This window comes from Eretmochelys imbricata, chromosome 5, assembly GCF_965152235.1.
Source record: "Eretmochelys imbricata isolate rEreImb1 chromosome 5, rEreImb1.hap1, whole genome shotgun sequence".
In the NCBI taxonomy this organism is placed as follows: domain Eukaryota; kingdom Metazoa; phylum Chordata; order Testudines; family Cheloniidae; genus Eretmochelys; species Eretmochelys imbricata.
Window position 1 is genome coordinate 58,117,047 of NC_135576.1, and position 19,225 is coordinate 58,136,271.

The 19,225-nt window shown below is 37.9% G+C and overlaps 1 protein-coding gene across 1 annotated transcript in view; it reads left to right on the forward strand.

Moving 5' to 3' along the window:
* ADGRV1 (adhesion G protein-coupled receptor V1) overlaps window positions 1-19,225 on the forward strand; it is a 420,452-nt gene that overhangs the window by 279,375 nt on the left and 121,852 nt on the right. The window lies entirely within an intron of this gene.

A 19,225-nucleotide genomic window follows, 5' to 3' on the forward strand; every position in this document is an offset into this window, starting at 1 on the left:
AATTTAATATTTTAGAATATTTGTTTCAGATTTACCGAATGATTATTCCTCATTGAGTCCTGGCCATTTATGAAATATTGAGTTTTGAAATATGGCAAGTTTTAAATTTTGTGCATTAAAGTAACTGATAAATGTTGTTAAACAGGAAAGGTATACTCCCTAACTCAATATGGCTTTTAATTATTGTTTTTTGGGGGAGGTGTTAGCCCAGTCCTTAGAAGTTTTCACCCAAAAGGTTTTGAGAGAATGAAAACAGTTTATAATGACAGCAGAGATGTCTTAATGACCTTAATGTAGAGCATGGGGTCATTTTTCCAGGTTCTAATATGTCTACCTCTCTTGTACTCTGAGCCTCTATCTCTCTTTTATTTTCTAAAATGAACGGTGTTGCTTTTCTGAGTTCTCAACAGGGCTATTATATCTCTCCTGATGTTCAAAAGGTTGTTCCTGAGCAAAGCTCTCTGAGGTGCAGTTTGAGAAATTACACAACACCACTTAGTGTGTATCTGCATGGGGTGGATGGGAGGGTATAATCTGAATCTTTTTGATGTGTATCAGGTAACTCATAGTACACGAGTCGCACTCATAGCATATACACAGAAAACCTGTCCCATTTTCAGTTTGCATCATTGTGAACCCACAATAGTGGTTTGCTGCAAACTGAGGGGCTAGTGTTTTCTGGGGGTATCCCAGGGTTCTTTGCTTTGTCTCTGAGCAGCATGCACCCTGGGATTGTTTTTGCTGTGAATTGTGGGAAGCAAGGTGTGTGTGTTTAAAAAAATATATATCCCACGTTTCCACTGTCTCAACCCTATGCTGCTTTTCTGGGCTGGCTCGTGCCATTTTTGAATTGCTGGCAGACAGCATGTACGCAGCAATAATCCGTGCCATTATGGTAACAAATGTGACTCTGCACTGGTTGCTTGGGCTGTATTACAGCAGTCAGAGTTGGAAAAAATTTGGCCTTGGACTTCGCCCATTGCACCTCTGAGCAGATGATTTCGGAGCAAGAGAATATTCTGTGGCAGTAGCAGAAGGATACTCTGTGGCAGCGGGAGGAGAAAGGATAACAGGAGGACAATGAGCTGCTGCAACAAGAGGACACTAGATCCTGGATCACCTACACAGCATTCAGTGCTGTTTCTGGGCCCAGGAAACCAACATGGATTGGTGGGAGAGGACTGTTCTGCAGTGTTGGGATGACCAGCTGTGTTGAGAGAGCCTTCCCCATCCTGAAATTATCTATCTTGAGATCAGTGCAGAACTGACCCTGGAGCTTCTGTGACAGCATACCAACATGCAGATGCCCCCTACCCGTGGAGATATGGGTCGCCATTGCCATTGGGAAGCTGACCACCCCAGAATATTACCCGCTGATACCCAATCAATTTGGCATGGGGAAAGCAACTGCAGGTCTGCCTTGCCGCTGATAAGGTGCTGTCTAGCTGGGTCATGAAGTTGGTAATGCTCAGGAGATTGATGGCTTTGCACACATTGGGTTCCCAAACTGTATAGAAGAAACCCATGTACCTCCTTGGCAAGGTGCAGAATTTATCAACAGAAAGGGGTATTTCTCCATGGTGTTGCAAGGACTGGTGGACCACTGTAGCAGATTTACAGATATGAATGCAGTGTAGTTCTGAAGATCTTTCACTGTTTTACTTAACGCAGAAAGGACTGTTTGCCCCCGGACCACTGTAGAGATTAATGGTGTGGATGTTTGTTAGGTTTTTCTGAGGGACTCCGCTTACCCCGATGCCCTAGCTAATGAAGCAATGCACAGGCTGCTTGGGCAGACGGAAGGAACATTTTAACTATCACCTCAGTAACTGCAGAATGGTAGTCCAGTGTGCATTCAGCTGTCTGAAAGGCAGATGCTGTGCTTATGGAATAGGTTGGAAGCAGCTGAAAAAAAATTATTATAACTGCATGTTGTGGTTTGCACAATGTTTGTGAGGGCAAGGGGGAAAGCCTTACGGGTGGGTGGGAGGCTGAACTGCAGAAACTTGCTTAGAGGTTTGAGCAGCCATTAAGGCCTAGCAGGTGCATGTTTTGCAGGAGGGAATTCTGGCTCAGGATAGCTTCCATGAGCTACCTCTCTCCCTCTTTTTCCATGCTTTCCTTTGCTATGGTGATGCTGTCTGAACCCACAACCACGCTTTCCCTGGCCGCTGCCACAATCTCCTGAGGGGGCAGCAATTTTTTCCCCTGCTGAGTCTTCATGTACAGTTTCCATCTCTCTGCCAGCCTGGTTTTCCTCTGTGACTCAGCCATGAGTTCTGCAAACGTGTCCTCACGAGTTTTCCTTTTTCTCCTCGCTAGGATAGCCAGTCTGTCAGCAACATACAGAGGCCAGAGTTGATACTCCTGGTTTGGTTTTGCAATTTTGTTTGTGCGCTGGAAGCCTTTCTATGGCATTGGAGGTGTAAAGGGGAGGTTGTGGGGGCATTGGGGGGCAAGCTGGATAGTAATCCCCTATACATCCCCTTCAGGCTCTCCTGATTCTCATTTGCTGTGGCAGGTGACTAAGAGGCTGAGAATGGTTTTATTCAAATAGGCAAAGGGCAGACCAATGAGAGATGCTGTGAAGTTATTCACCAGAATGCCCTCCACCCCCAAAAGTGGTGCAGGAGTGGAAGGGGCTTGCAAGCTATATTGGGGGCATGGATCTGCAGCTATTTCCTTTAATGCACATAACAGTCAGGCAATTTCTCAATCTTAAATTCCATGTGGAGAAAGTGCAGAAAAAAAATGTAATAATTCACTCTTTGCAGTACTTTTTTGATAACTCCAGATTTAAACAATTGGGTATTTTTGGGCATATTCATGTTAACTCTTGTTTGCAGCATAACTGCGGAGATATGAGTAGGTAAACAATGGCCCTGTTCTTAACAGAGCTGGTCAGAAATCTCCATTGAAACTTTTTTGAAAAAATGTTGATTTTAACAAACATCATTATGGATTTGCTTTTTTTCCCTCCTTTCTTTCTTTTTTGTTTTAAGGAATGAACGCATTTTTGTTTTAGAAAATTTTGTTTTGGGGAATTCCTAAATTTTATTTCAGAATCTATTTTATGGGTTTTTATTTTTACTGACCATTGATCTATTCTTTCACTATTTCATAACACATCACTAGTAGTAGTGCATAATAATCTCTAGTACTGCTGGTATGTCCTAATATGATTAGGCTTGGCAGAGTTCAGTTTTTACTTTTCCATAATTTTGAAGAATAATATTGACAGTTGTGTTTAAGCCTGTTTTTCAGTTCTAAGCTATTTAAATTTTCACAGTTGGGCAAAATTATGGATGGGACCAGACAATTATTTAATGATAGTAGGTGTTGAGATTCAAAGTTAAAGCTTTATATCTGTTAAAACACAAATTTTCAACATCACATGTCAAAATATACAAAGTAAATATCCTTAAACTCTAGTTCTCAAAAAAAAATTTTCTTTGTCCATCTGTAAATTTCTGTTATTGATAGAAATGTTTTAAAATCGTGTGTGAGTGTGTGTGAAATTGACATTTACCAATAAAAATTTAATCCTTCCAAGCCTAAATATAATAGTTGAAATATTTTATTTTATTTTTAAAATCATTAAGGGCAGCTGCTACTTAGTATTGACTGAAATTCTTATCTTTTCTAGATCAAAATGTTAAAGTATCATGTCAAAACTGTCAAACTGTTCACTACAATACAATTAGGAGATAATTTCAGAATTTTTGGAATTTCAAAACAAAAGTTTTCTGAAATTATTTTTTGAAAAAATTTGTGTCATGGGAAATTTTGAAATATTGTTTTTGTTCTGATTCAAAATGTCAAAGTTCCAGCCAGCTCGAATTCTTAATCACACCTTGCTATGAAAAAGTAATCATTGCGAGAGCAAACCTTGGTTACGCTCACTTAATAAAATAGGTAAACAACCATTTGTATAAGTAACTGGAAATTGTCAATAGTTATCCAAGTTATTACCTAACTTGTTTTTAATTTGTGCCATACTCAGCACTTATGCAGCAGGCAGATACTGTCATGGGATAAGACCCCAATTTTACTCATTTTAAGGGCCTAATTTTTATGGTTTACGATTGTAAATTACAAATAACTCATTTAAAGTCAAAGTGTTACACTAGTGTAAATATGATCAGAATCAGACCTTAAACATTGCATACACAGTAGTACTTTACTTCCAGGCTGCCCCTGGTACCAATTTACCAGGCCAATCTTTCAAGCTGCAAGAAATTCAGACAACAGAAACATACAGAGAGTAGTTGGTTCATGACAAAAAAAACTCTGTATGTGTGATATTTTTTGATATTGTTTAAAGGAACTTAAAATAAATACTTAGGGGAAAACTGGATGTTAAATCTTATGGGCAAAAACATCTTAGAAGGCATGTAAAGTTTTACCCAGAGCCTTGACATTCTCAGTTAAGAACAAGAACTTATTCTTGTTTGGGGCTTCTCCATAACAGCATTTAGTAAATTACACAAGCTAACATTTTCAAGTTAGCATAAAAAACTCAATGGAAAGTTAATATGAAACTACTGGGTTTGTCTGTGGCAATAATCAGCAGTAAAATACGTGCCTACAAATGTTTAGAGCTTGGAAGTAAGACATTTCTCCTGGTTTTTGTATGAGTTTAACATGCAATAATGTACTATTTTACATCACAAAATAATATTGAATATACATACATAGGGATGTCAACAAAGGTAAAACTTTGATCAGATGATTTTTCCAAACTGTTTTAGAGACGAATTGGAAGGGGAAGAGTCACAATTATTTAATACTTTTATGTTTGTATTATAATAATACAAAAGACTCTGTAAGCCAACAATGTAAAAAATGTATGTCCTTTCCTTTCTATGTTGGGATAAACAACAACTTATATCTGATATTTGTTACCTTTTACTTTAATAGAAACTAATTTGATTACCATATTCAGCTAAGTTATCAGCACTCCCATCAAGAGGAAAGACCGTATCAGTAGTGCTTAACATGCTTCAGGTCCCTTTGGGACCCAGGAAATAAAACTTTTAAGAAGCAAGCCTGGTTGCTGAGAGGCATGCAATTTTAATACTGTTGGGGGAGGGGCCTCTCTGAGTAGCTGCTTTCCCCACTTCCCTGGGTAGAACAGCCATGGCTGCTGTCGGAAATAGGCAGAGGTCTCTCACGCCTCACTCCTCCACCCCAATGACCTGATCGCATTCTCACTGGAGGCGGGAAGGGAGCAGAAAGAAACCAGCTGCAGCTCAAGGTGGCTCTGCCCATTCCCTCCTAGCCCTTCCCTCCTAGCAATGGAATGACTCCTATGCTCCTCCCCGTCCCTGCAACACCTGTAAAAGAACAGAGGAGACGCTCTGCTGCAAATTCCCCCGGCCAGATCTGTTCTATTCCTCACAGTTTACTAGCTCCTCTAGTGAGATAACTAAATATTTTTCAAAAACTACCTTCCCCAAACTGAATTTAGGCCTTGTTCACATGCGGAAATTGACCAAAATAACTATTGCAGAATAAATGTCACTTTATTCTGGACCAATGATTTCCTTCACAAAGCAGGACTTTTTTTTCTGGTCAATTTTCCTGTGGAGACAAGATCTTAAGGGGCAGATTCCAGCTAAATGAGTACATATCTATAGTAGAAGGTGAACAGGCAAATAAGTCTTTGCCCCTGAACAAAGACCCCAGTGAATTCTGTACTGAATTCTATAAATGCTCTAGTCAGACTCTGGCACCTGTTTCTGACATTAATATTTAATGAGTCCCCTTTATGATATCAACTGTTACTTTAGAGGTGCACCGAAAAGATAAAGATCCTGAAACCTGTGCCTGTGTCAAACATATATGTATGTTTGTTCAGTACAGACTGTAAATTACTTCTAAAGTATTGGGAACCAGATTTTTTTCCCCAGCCTTGTGCATAGACCCAAATGTGTTTTATATCTGCACATAACTCAGAAAATACTAAGAAACTTCTTAGTATTATTCATGCTGCTAGATCAGATGTCATTTTTGTGGTTATTTTAATGTAAGATGCTCAAAAAGTCTTTCCTTGAGTGGAATGGTATTATCATTTTGCTGGTAACAGTGTATTTGGCCTTACGTTGTTTACTGGTTTAACATCAGTGATATGGGTCCAACAGCCAGTATTATCGTTAATGAAATAGTCAAAGGACTTTGTATTATGCAGAAGTACTAAAAAGGGGAGCCTTTTATTTGTATTCTTTGCACTGTAGAACCTTTAGCTGAGAGAAACCTGCCTCGTGAATATACTGTATCATCATAGATGACACTGATCATTATATTGACTATGTTTGTGACCATATTTTGTAATTTACAAGGAATCCGATTCTGTTGCTACCTAAAATCTTTAAATAATCCCACTATTTTCATAGCTTCTTGGGTTAAAAATAATAGTACAACCAAAAGCATTATCTGTAGGTCTTAAGTGGTCTTTAGAATCTATTAAATACATTCAGGAGTGCACATATCAGGCGAAAACTGCAGTTGTTTCAATAAAATTGTCTTCGATAGCCCACCAGATGCTTGTGATATAATTCCCTTCCCAACCAGTAGATTGAGACTGATCACTAAGTCTTTTGATTACCTCATTTTCCATACATAATGATCTACTCACACTTTGACTGGAGGTAGTTTGGTCTCAAGAAGGTGGAGGAATAATTGCCACTGCAAGCCAGCTAGATATACATGAACGCAGGAGAGGCCTCTAATAATACCTTACCCATGCAACACCACATAAAGCACCAACAGCCTGCAGGTCCTTTTTCCTGTGTGCAGTCATCATCCTTACCAACGATTTTGTATGACTGACCCCAGCAAAGGTTCCGGAACCCATAACAGAGCTTGTAATGCTTACACTGCCAAGCTTCTATGAAGCTGGGTATTGTGAGATTTTTCTGCCAGAACTGTGAGAGAAACTGTGCCCCAGAAGGGGATTCCCACCACAAGAAGGATGCTCATGCAAAATATTGACCAGCAAAATAAACAATGAAGTATAAGACTTTTTTTAGTAACCATATATATGTTTAATGTTATAACTAAAACCAAAGGAACTGATGCTGATTCCTACTTATTGTGAGGTGTTTTTCAAGTGTCCACTAATTATGCACCAATTTGGTTATGACTATTATGCTGAAATGGTTTAGTAAAAAATCATTCATGCAAATGCACCATGGATCTCTGTTCCAAAGTGTTTCACCTCCATTCAGTATTAATAATGCAGATTAAAAATTAGCTAAGTAAATTATTTTATACTTATTTTAAATATTTGCTTTAAATTGTGTCATTTCTTTCTGTGTTCCAATGCATGTTGTGTATTGGATTGTTACTTTAACCAGAAAGATTGATTTGGAACTTAGGCTGTTGTCAGAAAATCTACACATTTTTTACTGATTCCTTTGTGGGTATTTTTGGTCTGGCAGTTAGTATCAGAACAGAAAAAGAACCTGAGTGCTAGTCTAACCTGCAGAACAACAGCAAAAGGTATGATTTATTAAGAAATAATTCCAGGAGGGTAACGCTTTATCTATTTAAAGAAGATCAAAGCAGAAGAGAGCTGCTCTACAAGGATATTGTGGGTTTTTAATAGGTCACTTAGCATGTTATTGTTCATTGCAATTAATTACAACAAAAGGAACCACACAGTCAATTCAGTCTTTGCTACTTCTTCCCCTATTTGCACTACATTGGTGTAATAACAGTTAATATATATTTTTGCAGAAATACATGAATATGGGGAGGGTGGAGGAATCCTTCCCAATCTGAAGCCAAGAAATAAATTAAAAGAAATAAAAGAAAAAACAGTTGTCTTTTTTTGTCAGAAAATCTAGTAGTATTTTGTGTTAGAGCCAGTTCCTGCAAAGATTTATTTATGTGAGTAACTTCACTTATGCGAGGAGACCCATTAAGTTAGTAAAATTTTGCGACTAAAGGTGTTTGTGTTTAAGCTTTTGGAGCACTGGTTTCTTATTGTGGAACAGGAACTGAGCACCTGGGAAAATACATACCACGTCACCAGGATAGTGAAGTACAGTATTTCACCAAGATCAATGCTATTATGAATACTGTCTCACAGTTTGCTGTTTAGGCATGTATGTGTGTTGCACATCCTCAAACAGTTCCTAGAGGGAGCGACTTCTCCCAGGGAGGAAGGAGCCCTATCTCAAGAAGTGATTCTGAAAGGAGGTTCGGGGTGTAAGAGTTGCTCCATGCTCTCTGCCTGGAGGAGAAAGCTAAACTGTTTTGTACTAGCAGCAGGATGGGAGCTATTTGTATATTCTCTTCCTGTAATAAATGCACATTGTTCTGTTGTTTGTTAAACTTGTGCCTGTGTTGTTATTCCAGGGACTCCATCTGCTTGTGTAGCTCACACAGCAATAAGGAAACCACAAGGTCTTGTAATGATACCAAATTAATCCAGAATTTATGCTCAGGGCTACATTAACTCCAAAAAGAACAGATGTTTTATTTCTCCTCTAGGCCCTGAATGTCCCTGTGCTGTTATGACCATCTCTTTGATTGTGACCTGTGAGGAACAACGGTCTCCAGAACCTGTTAAAACCTCTTGAAAATCATGCACAGGGGTCTTTATAGAGTGTTCCCTCTTTCCTCCTCTGCAGCGGATATCATACTGCCTCCACACCACTCTTGGGAAATAAGACTAAATTATGAGTCTCAGATTGGTTTTCCCCAGGTGGTAGCACTTCATGTTACTTCTAGGCTGCTAGGTCAACTCTTTATCTTACTTTCACGTATCTTATTATATAATGAACTTATTTTAGTATTTACCCATAATGGCACTGAAAGCTACAAACATCAAGTATTTATGAAGGAGTTCAATATAAGTTAGCTAATACAGTATCACATATACTTAGATCTCTAAGGCCTTTTCAGCTTTTATTCTCCCATCATGCTGAAAAGTTTGGCTGGAACCTTCTCAAGATTGGCTGGCTCTAGTTGGCAAGAGCATGACTCTTGGGTAAATCTATTTCCCTATAGACTTTAATACATAGCTAAATCTGCCGGAGCCTGTCATCCTCAATGGCTATTACATATTTTCCTTGACCGAATGTAGCTAATCTAGCATTAATAAGATCATTCATATTCTCTATCCAAAGTAAGGAAGATTATGTAATTTAAATATAAAATGAATAAATGATTCTTACAACAAACTGCTGCAAATTCAGTAGTTTCAAAATATTTTCACTGCAAAATTATGGGACAATTCTTTCCCTGTTTAGAGGAGATGTGAATGTGCAGTCATAATAAACACTAAAACAAATCCACTATTTAATAATAAAATTGAAAGGAAGATATGTCTAGTCCAGAAATAGGACAAAGTGAGAGCTCAGATGATCAAACTTCACCAGTTAGTGAAGTTCTTATCTATTAAGGGCCAGATTTTCAAAGCTCAGCCTTCAGGTAACGCTCACGAAAATATATCTGCACATGTATAATGGGCACCATTGAAAAAGAAAAGTTTATTGTCCTTTGGTGGTTCTTACTGGACATTATTTGTGGTATTCACAATATGTAGGTTTAGGGTCTCAGTTTTAAAAATATGGTTAAAATCTCAACAACTTTTGGAGGAGTGTTCTGCTTTAGGTCTTGCAGAGATTTCTGTCCATTTTATGCTGCATCCTGACCACCTTGTTCACTGTTTTGTTTGGGATTTATTTTTATAATGCTCCACTCAAAAAAATTAAACACTTATATGGACCATGCCCTCTTATATCTCCTACTGCTTACTTTACATTCTCCTCCTATTATTTCTGTATTCCAAATAGCTATTCTTATGACTTCTAAATTCTAACCCATCTACTTCTTGCTTGACTGCTATGGACTGGATTAAAGAATTTTGCAGGCCTCTGCATTATGGAAATAGGGCCCTCCCCCGCTTCTTCCTTAAACTAGAGAGAGTATGTGAATCTGTAAATATGAGATTATCAGAGTTAGATCTTTCTCAGCAGAAAATACAGAAGTATCACGGACAGAGAAAAGATTTTGTGTTCTTATGCTACTGTATTTTGAGTATTAGAACGCAAACAGGATTTGAATATAAGAATAAAGTTGTATATAGCCCCAAACAATTAACTGATATATAAATACCCAACAAAAACATGGCCTTAACTACAGTGGTACAGGGGCTTCTTCTGAGATTGGAGACTAGTAGAATCTTCTATTATGTCACTGTAGTTCAGGTTTCATGACAAGTCACTCTCAATGGACACTAAGGCAAAGGCGTCACTTTTGGACTGCTCTCTCATTGAGCAGTCATAGCTTTTAGTTCTGCTCATCCTGGAGAATGATCATTCTGCTTCAGCATTTGTAACTGGCAATGTGAGGTAAATATGATGAGTGGTGCCCACATCTGGAAAAGTGGGTTCCAGGTGGCAAGACTTCAACTGCTTTAATAGGTTAATTGGCAATTTGCAAGCTTCATTTTTCCAAAGGAATAATACTGTTCAAACTCATCTTCAAAAGTTACTTTGAGATCAGATGGATATTTTGCAACCAAAGCTACATTCTGCAGCTGCATCTTGTTGTGAAGCATATTGCTGAAGTTGGTTGGGAAGCCAAAATCCTTATAGGCTTCTCAAAGATTTTGCAGAGACCCTTTCAGACTCTCAGTTATTAAATTAAAAGTTTCTATTCTAAACTTTTCTGGCCCCCCGCAGCTCCACATTCAGTGTATTGGATTCACATGCCTACTGTTTTCATTTTGGGACTTGATGAGTTTCACTGTAATAGGCTTGAGATAAAGTTGGTGCCTTTGACTTTCGAAATGCTCCAGTTTCATCAAACTGACTCCTTGGATGCAATCACCCAGTGACTACAGGAGTTGGACAGCGAAGCCGACATGGATATCTGCTTTTTAAAATGGTTGACATCACTGAAGGACATGAATCCATAGCTCTGCCATAAATGTGGTTTCAAGAAAGGTCCATCTTTTCTTGCAGAAACTGTGCTTCTGTTTTTGTAGTCCCATATACAGTGGTGTCTTTGCTGACTTTATCCAGAGCTTCTCATATATGTACACAATGGTGACATAGGGCTTTTGTGGATTCAGCATGGCAGGACGAAAGGATGCCAGACAGAGATTTTAGAATCAAAATAGGATTATTTTCTTTTCCGTTAAAGCCCTCAGTAAGGATTTTCCAGTGGTGCATTGAGACACCAGAGAAGGTGTAGAGTCATTGGAGGAAGCCAAAAAAATTCACTGCTTGGACAAATTCAGAGAATGTGCTGCACAAGGGACATAATCTCCTACAGAATTAATATGCCTAATAAGCATCTGAATGCATGTTGGCAGCATTGGCATAGGCCTGACAGCAACAATCCAAAATATTAATACCCAGTTTGTTTAAAGTAGACAGCACATTCTCTGCAAGACTTGGCACAAATTTTAGAAAATGTTCAACAGGATTTCCACTTTTGTTAATACAACAAACAATGAATGGTAGCTGATCCATGAGAAATACTGGGAGTACTGTCAACTGCAAGGGAGTAATATTTGGCAGTGCAAATTTCCTCTTGTATTGCTGGTAGCACTTTCTTCCACATCAGTTAAAAAAATTTCATCACAGATAGTGGAGGAAATATAAGATTTTCCATGTCCAAACTTATTGATATGACTTGCAAGGAAGTTACCAAATTTGGAAATTTAACTCTAAAATTCTCCCCAAAATTCAACTGTGAAGAGATCCAGTGTTTTCATCATCCCAGGGAAATGGGAGTCATCCTTCAGCAAAAAAATTCATTACCTTCTCAACTTGCTGTAGCACCTCTTAGACTTGATTCTGACCAACAGGGAGAAATTGGTTGTGAATCTGAAGATGGAAGGCAATTTGGGTGAAAGTGATCATGAAATGATAAATTTCATTTTCTAAAAGGAAGGAGTGAAAGTAGCATAATAAGGACAATGGACTTCAAAAAAAGCAGACTGTAACAAATGCAGAGAAATGGTGGTAAAAATGGGAAGAAAAGCTAAGAGGAAAAGGAGTTCAGGAGTGCTGACAGTTTATCTACTTAGCAGGGAGGGAGAGCTAATAATTGATGATATCAAGAAAAGGTGAAGTGTTTGATACCTATTTTGCTTCAGTCTTCATTAAATAAAGTTAATGGTAACCAGATACTCAATACAATTAATTTTGACAACAGAGGGAAGGAACACAAGCCAATATAGGGAAAGAACAGGTTAAAGAATATTTAGATAAGTTAGATGTATTCAAGTTGGGAAGTCCTGATGAAATTCATGCTCCGTACTTAAGAAACTAGCTGACGCAATCTCGAAAACATTAGCAGTTATCTTCAATAACTCATGGAGATTCCAGAGGACTGGAGAAGGGCAAACATAATACCTGTCTTTTAAAAAGGGAAGAAAGAGTATCTGGGAAGTTATAGGCCAATCAGCCTAACTTTAATACTTGGAAAGATACTGGATCAAATTATTAAACAATCAATTTGTAAGCACCTAGAGAATAATCAATTATAAGGAGTAGCCAGCATAGATTTGTCAAGAGCAAATGATGCTAAACCAAAATGCTTTCCTTTTTTGACAGGGTTACTGGCCTAATGGATTAAGGGGTAGTAGTAGACATGATATATCTTTATTTTACTAAGGCTTTTGACACATTCCCACATGACCTTCTCATAAGCAAACTAGGGAAATGTGATCTAGCTGAAATTACTATAAGGTGAATGCATAACTGCTTCAAAGAGTATACTCAGAGTAGTTATTAATTGATTGCTGTCACACTGGGAGGAACTATCTAGTGGGGTCCCGGTTCTGGTACTATACAGTATTTTCATTAGTGATGTGGATAATGGAATGGAGAGTATACTTATAAAATTTGCAGTGACCCCAAGCTGGGAGGGGTTGCAAGCACTCGAGAAGACAGGATTGGAATTCAAAACAATCTTGACAAATTGGAGATTTGGTCTGAAATCAACAAGATGATATTCAATAAAGACAAGTGAAAAGTATTTCATTTTGGAAGGAAAAGTCCAATGGACAATGACAAAATAAAATGGGGAATAACTGTCTAGGTGGCAGTACTTCTGAAAAGGACCTGGGTGTTATAGAGGATCACAAATTGAATGAGAGTCAGTGTGATGCAGTTGTGAAAAAGGCTAATATCATTCTGGGCTGTAATAACAGGTTTCTTGTATGTTAGACACAAGAGGTAATTGTCCCAGTCTACTTTGCACTGATGAGGCCTCAACTACAGTACTGTGTCCAGTTCTGGGCACTACACTTTAGGAAAGATGCCGACAAATTGGAACAAGTCCAGAGGAGAGCAACAAAGGTTTAGAAAACCTGGCCGATGAGGAAAGGTTAAAAAATTGGGCATGTTTAGTCTGGAGAATAGAAATGGGTTTGTAGGAGGAGTACCCGATAACAGTCTTCAAATAGGTTAAGAGCTGTTTTAAAGAGGACTATGATCAATTCTCTGTCCGCTGAAGGTGGGACAATAATTGGCTTAATCTGCAGCAAGAGAGAAGAGAGATTTAGGTTAGATATTAGGAAAAATGTTCTAACTATAAGTATAGTTAAGTAGGTTTCCAAGGAAGGTTGTGGAATCTCCATCATTGGAAATTTTTAAGAACAGGTTGGACAAACCATTACAGTGACAGTCTCTAGGTATAGCTGGTCCTACCTAAGTGTAGGGGGCTGGACTTGATGACCTCTTAGGTCCCTTCCAGTCCTATATTTCAGTGATTCTTTTATACCACTTCTCTCTTTGAAACTGAAGTGACAGCTCAGTGTCAATATGCTGATTAACTTTAGATACCTTTAGATAACTTTAAATTGATAGTCACTCTTACTCTCATGCTCTGTAATTCAAGCAGTAGGATGAGCCCAATCACTCTTCTTGTCTGAAAAAAGCTTGCACATGAAACAGAACATAGCACTAAATGAAGGCGACTACAGCAACCATTCCCACATGACTGTTTCTCCGTTGACCAACTTTCAAGAGAAAGTGCCTCTGGACAGAGATGATAACTGTAAGGCTAATCACCCATGTGTTTGTACAGCTGTTCAGATATTTTGAAATCTGCATAACGGTTTTGGCAATTGGATTCAATCTAGTACTTTTGGACATTATCAACTACCTGCCATTTGGCTGGATCTGTCAATAAAGATGACTAAGATAATTGTGAAACAATATTGTGTAAGGTGAGATGGCTTATCTTCGTCTCTGCCTCAGCCATATGTAGGTGAATATAAGGAGGCCCCTTACAACTTGTTCTGCTTTAGACTGTACTGGGCCTTTTCAATGGCACAGACTGAACTTGACATTCCCTCCACTGCAACATCAATATGAGTTACCACTAGATTAAAAAAAAATTGCTCAGTAACCCTTTGTCCTGCAGTTCCTTTTCTTTAATCAGTTTTAATTTAGAGGAGCTTCTCGGGTGTTTCCAACATGCCATTTAAATTAGTTAATTTTATATAACTATATAGTGAGCACGTCTTGATTTTTTTGTCATCCGCGCTTCATACAGGTGTGTACATTCAGGAGCTGCTCTAGCTACAGGCGAACTAGGCAGCTCAAAATGCTAAGAGGCTTTCCCCATTTTTAACCAGATCTTCAAATTTTAATGCACATGTTCTTTGGACAACAGTTTTCAAGGATTTGTTCTGGAGAAGTTTTAGAAAATAAACAGGCAGGTCTTTGTGCATTGGGCCTTATGTATCTGAATATTGTTTTATAGTAATCAAAAGTAAGAAAAAAATGTGATATAAAATATCAGCAGATATAAAATTCCAGTTAACTTTTGAAAACAATTCAACAGTTTAATATTAATCTGGATATCTCCCAGAAGATTCCACCATATGATCTTCCCTCAGTTCCCTTCCTAGCGTCTCTTTGTTCAGTCCTGTGCAGGTCTCTTATGGTTAGATCAAGCCATAGTTTGCAACAGAGATGTAACATTTATTTTTTGGCTTTTTGAATGTAATCAGTAGACCCTCACTTGCATCAGATTTCTCTAAAGATGTGCTAGAGCAGACTGGGTATGAAATTAGGTGCCATTGCTAAATTATTGGTTGTAGCCTCCTTTACTTATTTTATATTATACAATCTTCTGCTGTTTATGCTGAGTTGTAAGTAAGCTTTTTCGTTAGCACCTTAGACAAGTCAAATGCCTAAGCAACTTGGCTAAAACAACTTCCAGTTTCCCAGACAAATACTAGATTAATCTACAAGATACTCCCCTATTGCAAAAAATCGTAAAACTGACCAATCTGATGGTAATGTCATATAGGAGGACTATACTGAATTAGCTGAAGATCATCTCAGTCTCTGGGTGGATGGGAATGGCTTGTATTACACAACAGGGAACCCTCTAGCCAGTTGATGAGTGGCATTGATACGTTTCCAAAATTTCCAGTCCTCTTTTCTTGAAAGATTGTGGCTTCAGTTTGATGGACATGCAGGGAGAAGGTTAAAGGAGTAAAATAAAACTCCTCAGAATCCCATCAAGAAAAGGAGGACTCCAGTCTTCTGTGAGGGTAAAGAAGTGCTAAAGTTGAAGGGGAAGCTTTCCCATCAAAAAGCCAAAGGGCAGCAGCATAGAGAAACAACCCTACCACCAACCTTGTCTTTCATCACATTCATCTCGTTAGAGTTGGTTCAAAAATGTTAATTCTCAGGAATCAGGACAAGAAGCAGCTGCCTATGGCAGCAGAATCTGCCTAGGGCTGGTGCGGAACCTGACTGGGACTACGCTGCAACTCTGGCGCATGGGGTCACAGCACCACTCACTCAAATTTGGACAAATTTGTCCAAATGGACCTGAAATTGCCAGAGCAAAGTTTACAGGACCTTTTGCTCCACTAGTTGTGCGGGATAAAATAAATGTTTTAATATGTGAAGATCCTGAATATGTATCACCTTCACTTATTTTCTGACACTATGTATACTACATACTAATACATTTTAAGGAATCAGATATTCACGTTGCATGAGAACTAGAGCAGTATTCTTATATGAAGATTTAGAAGGTATATCTTTGCAGATATTTTCAATGTAAATTCAGAGATCCATTTGGTTAAACATAGATACAAATGCTTTGTATTAGATATTCCTATCAGTGTACAGTATATAACCAGTGTAGCTATCTTGCTTATAAAAGGTCTACAAGGAATAAAACAAGTTGACTTAATTTTTTCCTTCTTTTTAGAAGCTGCTTGTGTTTAAATTGCTCAATTTAAGTAGCACGCTGTAAAACTACAAAAATGTACTGCAGTGTGAATAAATTATCTTCTTTTAATTCTTGCTCTGAGTGATCGTAAATAATTAACACCAGCTGTTTCTGAAGATTGTATTTTTATTATTAGAAGTAATAAAAACCAAGGACCATGTCTGCTGTAGTGAAACTTGTAGTTAACTGAAACAGAAGTCTGCTGGCCTCATTTTCTTGAAGGGAGGTTCACCAAACTCTAGCAGAAACACTGTGATCATGAAGAGAGATTCTAAAAGCAAACTTTATGCGCTGTAGACACATGCTGATTGATTTGTCTGATTTTTTTTTTTTGCCCACACAGTAAGACTTTTCTTTTAATTTTAAATAATCACACAGAGATGTACACAGATCTCAAAGCAGGATCCTGGGATGAAATTTTAGTCCCATGGAAGACCGTGGGAATTCCTGGTTGACTTCAGTGGGGACAGCATTTCATCCCCCAGTATTAGGCATTAGAGATATGGTTACAAATTATCAACCCGCCCACCGCATTCAGCTTTGGAAACAATTAGTGGTACACTATAGTTTTACAATTCAAAAATCCTTATTCTGTACCTTAAATTTGAATTTACATGGGCTGTTTGTGTGTGTCTATGTGTGCTTTTTTTGTACTCATGCAATGTTCAGATTTGTTTTTAAAATTATTTTTAATGTATGAATAATGCATCAGGATAACTCCTTATCCAGGATAAGACCAGGGGGAATGGTCTGTCTCTCTTTAAATGAACAGTTGTATGAAGTGTCTGATTTTATTCATTTGTATTTTGACACTGATGAAGGTTTTGATCTGGAATGAGTAGGTTCTAATTTCCTTGTATTTAATCACCAGGTGATTTTTCTTAATATTGTGATATGATTTCATCACCACCATTTTTGCTTAATCAGTTCAAACAATTGTTACATAAGTAAATGACTGTCAAGCAGGGATCCTGACAGAGATCTGTTTCTCTTCAACATCAATAAGTAAAGATTTGAATGTATTTTTTATTTTTTACTTTTATTTGGTCAGTATATCAGAAAAACCTTGTAAGTGTCCTGATCCCTTTCTGAGTTATACGTTCTCACGAGCATTCTGCTTCATCCCCTGTATGGCACAAAAAATATCACACACAAATTGGTGCAGTTTGCAGCTTTTCCTTTTGAGTCACTAGTTAACCTTAAATGAAGCTGTTTCAGGCCAAACCGGATGGCCTTTGACAGGGCACGGTGGCCTTGACAGGGCCCGGTGGAGAAGCATACACTGCTGCAGTTTTTAATATTCATAGAATAAAGTCTGCAGATTAGAGTTCCAAGTCCATTCACAAACGGAGCTGCTCCACAGTGGAGTGTGTGTTACTGAAAAGAAATTTGGAACTATTGGGGTAAAAAGCAAAATCTATTCCCAAATGGAGATTTTAAACTGGATTATCCCTAAAGAAAACTCTGAGGCTATGGGAATCGTATGGGATATATTCAATATGAATTTTAAAAAATGCCATAAAAGAGAGAGACAGTCTGGACATTATTCCAATACATTGTACAGCTTTGGCTTTTTAGAGTAATGGGTTCATTGTTATAAAGGTTGCCCATTGTATCTGTTTTAAAAAATGAGCACAGCACAGAATGCATAAGGGAGCATGCCCTAAGGGATGATGTTGGATGCGGGGTGGGAGGCAAAGCTGGTTTTAGTGTGCTTCTCTTATTTGCTTCAGAAGCAGTAGGATTGTAGGAGGAAGAGGTCTGTGCTCTCTTTTAAAGACATCTTATTATGTTACAAATAGATAAAGCTACATATTCCAGTATTGCCAGCATTTGGTAGACGATAGTATATAGAGTATATTTTTCTCTAATGTTTCAAAATATCACCTATGCTCAGTGTTAACAACATAACCAATGGCTTTCTATGGTTATATTCCAACAGAGCCTTCATGCAGTCTGCGCAGGATACAAAATGTAACAAAGTTGTCTGAAAAATGCTTTATTTCTCTGAAGCAACATATGGCACCTTACAATTAAATTTTGGTCTAGTGACTACCTGTCCTTTTTCATTATCAAATGGCAATGTCCATGTGCGAAGTATAGATCAACTGTAATGCAATACTGTAATGTACTTGTCTGCATGACTTTGTCCAAAGTAAAGTAAAAGGGCTATATTTTTTTCAGTAATGAGACTAAGTAGGAGTTGTCCAGTAACATATTGTCAAACTTATGAACATTTTTTTCCGAGAGGTGTCATCAAACACAAAACCACTATCTACCCTGACCTACATTATAACTTCTATTAATTTATTTTATTTTGAGACAGACTTTATATCATGTATATGTACACAAATTTATATTAAGAAGTCATCTCATCAGTAGTACCTCTTATTTTCCAAAGACATAGCTTTCTTTGTCAAATAAAACATACCTTTTTCACTTCACAAATTCAGTAGGTTAACTACATAAATGGTAGATTTAGCCTATTCTGCATTATTTGTGAATGATTGGATCTTTTTAGATAATGTGTTTAGTAGAAGTATTATATCTGTAGTGGGATTTACAGGAGCCAGTTCTGAACTTACTGAGATCCAACTCACATTTTAACACGATTTCTTTTTCTTTTAGATTTTTTGGTTTGGTTTTGCGGCGCTAGTTCTTAAAAACAAATAATGGAAAATAAAAGTTCTAAGAATAATAATGCCTCTGTTAAAGAGTCATGCCAGAGTGGGAAAGGAAGCACAGCCATCTGGTGTCTAGGATAGGATCCTCCAATCAGCATGGGAAAGCACAGCTTACTGTTCCGTAAAAGTACCTTATAACCCACCCTAACACCTGTTACACACTGCAACATATAGGCAAAGGACTGATTATTTTTCAGGCCAGCATACGACTCCTTTGAGCTTGGTGCACTTGGTAGGGTGGTATAGCTGGTACCCAACCTACTGCTGTTTTGAGCTCTAAGTTGCAATCTTGTCCTACTTGACACCCTTTT